The sequence below is a fragment of the Elephas maximus genome, chromosome 20 (genome assembly GCF_024166365.1).
Source record: "Elephas maximus indicus isolate mEleMax1 chromosome 20, mEleMax1 primary haplotype, whole genome shotgun sequence".
In the NCBI taxonomy this organism is placed as follows: domain Eukaryota; kingdom Metazoa; phylum Chordata; class Mammalia; order Proboscidea; family Elephantidae; genus Elephas; species Elephas maximus.
The window spans coordinates 72,501,343-72,506,703 of NC_064838.1; the positions used below are offsets into that span (position 1 = coordinate 72,501,343).

At 34.3% G+C, this 5,361-nt stretch overlaps 1 pseudogene; it reads left to right on the forward strand.

The window, feature by feature from the left end:
- The first annotated feature begins 348 nt into the window (after positions 1-348).
- Positions 349-1,282, forward strand: LOC126064039 (olfactory receptor 6C3-like; annotated as a pseudogene).
- Positions 1,283-5,361: the final 4,079 nt, after the last annotated feature.

The window sequence follows — 5,361 nt, forward strand, 5'->3', positions numbered from 1 at the left end:
CTTTGTACTTCCTGTGACTGTTTCAACAAAAATGTAATGATATTTTGCATAAATTGGACACAAAGTGAGAATTATTTATTTTATTCACCATCTCTCAAAGATGTGGTTTATTGTGTGAAGATTTCCTAACTACTACTGCATTTTAAAAACCAGAAAACTAATAAATATGCATTAAAAATAATGCCAGCTAGATCTTAAAAATAAGGAAAACACTTTCATGGATTATATAGGGTATTTTGGAACTGTATTGATGATGGTGATGTTGATCATGATGCATTATATTTTTTATCTCTTTCCCTTTATACTGTTTTCACTTAGTATGTTTAAGGGAAAAAGAGAGAAAGAGAAATGAACAACCACACCGTGGTCACAGGGTTTGTCCTCCTAGGCCTTTCTGATGATCCTGACCTTCAGATTGTGACCTTCTTCTTTCTATTTATCACATAGGTATTAAGCATCACTGGAAACCTGACTTTCATCACCCTAACCTTGGTGGACTCCATCTACAGACACCTATGTATTTCTTCCTCTGGAACTTCTCCTTCCTAGAAATCTCCTTTACAACTGTATGCATTCCTAGATTTCTGGGTGCAGTTATCACCAGGGATAAGACCGTTTCCTATAACAACTGTGCAACTCAACTCTTCTTTATTTTCATGAGGGTGACAGAATTTTACATTCTGATGGCCATTTCCTATGACTTCTATGTGACCATCTACAAACCCCTGCATTACACAAGCATCATGAACAGGAAATTCTGCACCATGTGTGTGTTATGTCCATGACTGGGAGGGTTTCTGACCATTTTCCCACTCCTAATGCTTCTCTTTCAGCTGGATTACTGTGCTTCCAATGTCATTGATCACTTTGCATAAGACTATTTTCCCCTCTAACAACTATCTTGCTCAGATACATGGCTCCTAGAAATAATTGGTTTTTACTTGGCTTTGGTTACCTTGCTATTCACTTTGGCATTAATGATTTTGTCCTACATGTATGTCAACAAGACTATTCTGAGAATCCCATCTGCCAGTCAGAGAAAAAAAGCTTTCTCCCCTTGTTCCTCTCACATGACTGTCATTTCCATCTCTTATGGAAGCTGCATCTTCATGTATGCCAATCCCTCTGCAAAAGAAAAGCATCATTGGCCAAAGGAGTCGCTATTCTCAACACCTCTGTTGCTTCTGTGCAGAACCCCTTCATTTATTCCCTGAGGAACCAGCAAGTAAAACAAGTGTTCAAAGACTTGCTCCAGAAAGTACTGTTTTCTGCAAATAAATGAAATTTAGACTTTTTTCTTTTTTTTTAGCAAAAATACAGAAATGTAGCTGACATGAGTTAGAATTGACTTGACATCGATAGTTTTGTGATTTTTTTTTAAATAAACAACAATTATAAAAAACCTTGAACTTCCTAAATATTTTTACAGGTATGCTTGCTCTTTTAAAGTCTCTTTACCTATCATATCATTTGATTTGATATTTTCTAAGTCCTTTTCTTCAATTTCTATGCATGAGTTTCTCCAATGCAACGTTTATAGACTTATTTTAAAATATAAAAATCAAAACCAAACCCAGTGCCGTCGAGTCGTGACTCTATAGGACAGAGTAGAACTGCCCCGTAGAGTTTCCAAAGAGTGCCTGGTGGATTTGAACTGCCGACCCTTGGGTTAGCAGCTGTAGCACTTAATCACTGCGCCACCAGGGTTTCCATTTTAAGATATAGTGAAGTTTATTTCTCCTACAGAATTTTCTGAAAGTCATGTTTTTACTTAAGGCATACATTAGGTTAAAACGGAGTAAAATTGTTTTAGTTTTATTTATTAGTTCAGCTTCTAAAGACACAGGTATTATTGCTTTATACTTCAAATATAGGGTTTCAAACTTTGTGTAATTTCTTGTGTATTTAGAAGATAAATATTGATAATATCTAAATAATGTGTATAGAATTTCCATGCTCTATCATTGTTCATTAAATTCATCCCCTATTGTACTATTGTATTGCACCTTATAGAGCTTTATATTTTGTGAAATTTAGTGTATATTTCTAGATAAATATCAATCATGATATTAAGTACCTTTTATAGAATTCCCATGTTCTGGACCACTTTTTAGAAAATATTTATATTTTTCCCTGAACATGCAAATAAGTGCACTAAAACTGATACACATTCCACTCTTTTTCTCCGTAAACTGAGAAAATTTTCCCTGCTAAACACAAAAATAAATTAATGATGCACTATATTTTTTTATGATTATTTTAATAATATGGAAAGAGTTATGGTAATTGATGGTTTGACTTAAGATATAAAATATTAATTTATGTCTAGATTATAGAATAATTTCAAATGTTCATTTATTTTTCTTGTACTTCCAAATTGTATTGATTAGAAAAATTTTGCCTAAAACACTTCACTGTTAAATATTAACTTCCACAACAGAATGTAAATAATAATAATAATTTCAAGTATTTGTAAGATAACACAAAGTGTTGTTATACAGATTTTTAGTATAATTCAAATAACTTTTGGTCCTTATATATCTACTTATCTGCTGGTAAGATCTGGAAAACAATGTATTCCGGTATGAGAAATGAATATGTTTACTTCTGTCTGAGGAATTCAAAATCTAAAAGACTTTTGATGATATCTTACAGACTAACATTTGCCTGTGGTTTAATAGTATCGAAGATATTTTACATATTCCTTCTATTTATTTGCTTACTTATTTACTAGTCACAAGTTGCGGTGTATACTAAGAAAACGATTCAGTGATGGAAAAGAATGTCTTTTGCATTGGTGCATATCAATAAAAGAGGGAAAACATAAGTAAAGTGATTATCACGGTGCAATATATTAAATGCTGTACCATCTCTATGAACAGTGCATTGTACAGACACACGAAGACATTAAGGTTATAAATAACAATAGGCTTGCCAACATCATTAAGAATTTGCAAAAAAAAAAAACATTGCATCAGTAAGGAAGACGGAATAATTGTTATTTTATTTCTTATACCAAGATTACAGCCATGACAGTGATAACAGATGAAGCAGAAAAAAATGCTATACTGCAAAGCCTCAGATAAATAGACATATCACTAATAACTATTAACTAATAAGTTAATACTTAAAAATGCCAGACAAATTTGTAAGTACATAAATAATTATTTTTGGAAACTCCTATGACGTATGTGGAGTCCTTGGGTAATACAAATGTTTAATGCTATACTCAGCTGCTGAGTGAAAGACTAGAGGTTTGATTCCGTCTAAAGGTGCTCAGAAGAAATCCCTGGCAGTCTACTTCTGAAAAATCAGCCACTGAGAACCCTGCGGAGCACAGTTCTACTGATGCACATGGTGTCTCTATCAACTGGTTTGGCTTTTTTTTTTAAAGGACATATGTAGTAATAATTTTCTGTGACTAGATATTGTGCTTTTAAACTCTCCTTGCATGCCAGAACAAAGCTGTAATTCTGAGAAAAATCAGTAAATGACAATCTTTGCAACTCCAGTCAAAAAGAAAAATACTCATCCATATGTGTGGACTTGGGTGTCCATTTGAAATTAAGTTTCCATTTGGGGGATTCATATTTACAATAATCTAACAAATAACAAGCAACGAGATGCTTTTTTTTTCCTGGTTGACTATTTATTGAACTTTTGAGTTACCATACTTAACTTTCAACTTACCATTAGTAAGAGCTTTAGAAAATTAGGCATTTTAACTTTTCTAAGCTTAGCTTCCTCATTTTTAAGATAAAGATGATATTACTTCAGTTTTATGTTATATGCTTACTGTGAGATATATTGATAAAAGATATGTGTTAACTGGAGCCCTGGCAGTGCAGTGGTTAAGAGCTCAGGCTGCTAACCAAATGATTGGCAGTTGGAACCGACCAGCCACTCTTTGGAAACCCTTTGGGACAGTTCAGCTCTGTCCTACAGTGTTGCTATGAGTAGGAACCAACTCGATGGCAATTAGTTGGTTTTGGTTTATATGTAAGAGAGTCTTACAGTATGAAAGTCTTAGGTTTTGCTTCAAGTCTATGGCTTTATCTGTCTCTTGGTAGCTTGAGCTCCTGGTGGCACAGTGGTTAAAGAGACTGGCTGCTAACCAAAAGGCTGGCAGTTCAACTCCACCAGCTGTTCCTCGGGAAACCTAGGGGACAGTTCTACTCTGTCCTAAATCAACTCAACAGCCATGGGGTTTGGTTTTTGGGGAGGGAACTTGAAGGAACCCTGGTGGTGCACTGGTTAAAGAACTTGGATGCTAATCAAAAGGTATGCAGTTGGAATTCATCAGCCGATCTATGGGAGAAAGATGACACAGTCTGCTCCCATAGAGATTCACAGCCTTGGAAATCTTATGGGACAGTTCTACTCTGTCCTATTGGCTTGCTATGAGTAGAATTAACTAAAAAAAAAAGAAGTGTGATATTCTATCAGTGATTAAAACTCCTCTGCTTCAGAGTGCCTCTTGCTTTGGATTGGGACCTGCTATGTACTTTATTCGGTTGATTTTTTGCTCTATCCTAACCTTGTTCATCTCTCACTTAGATTGACTTATTCCTTCATTTATATTAGATTTTTTTAAATAGACTCTTTCTTTATAAAACCCTTCTGAGTTTCCTAGAGGAAAAAAAAAAAAAACACTTCAATTTTTCCCACATTTACTCCCATTAAGCATTGAGATAATTTCTACAAATTAAGCACACACATGTTAGAGTAAAAAAAGAAAAAAACACTTTAAAAATCTGTATATGTCATAAAGTTAGGAATTTATAATAATTATTATATATTTTTTTCTTTTTAGCCTGTGGATATCTCAAAAAATACCTGTTTGGAGTATTCCAGTTTATATAGTTCCTAGTGCAGAAAAATTTCTGCTTTCCCAGGATCTTTTGACTAGGTAACCCAATTCCCAGTTTTACAAGACTGTAGACATTTATTCAGTTACTGAATCAACATGCATTTGTTAAATATCCACTTAACACCTGTGACTGTACTAGGTAATGGTACAGATTCAAACCTATATCACAATATTCCTCAAAGGAGCTTCAACTTCTAGTCACCATTATAATTGCAACACAAATAAATACAAAAAAAGAAACTGAGTTCTGCAATGGAATCATTTAATTATTATTTGAGTGAGTGTGTCCTCCCTCCATCTGTGTTTATCATACTGAGGTGGTTTGTGTGTGGCTATGGTACTGGAAGCTATAGCACTGACATTTCAAATTCCAGCAGGGTCTCCCATGGTGGGCAGGTTTCAGTGGAGCTTCCAGACTAAAATAGAGTAGGAAGAAAAGTCTGATAACCTATTTCTGAAAATTATCCTATTAAAACCCAATGGATCACAAC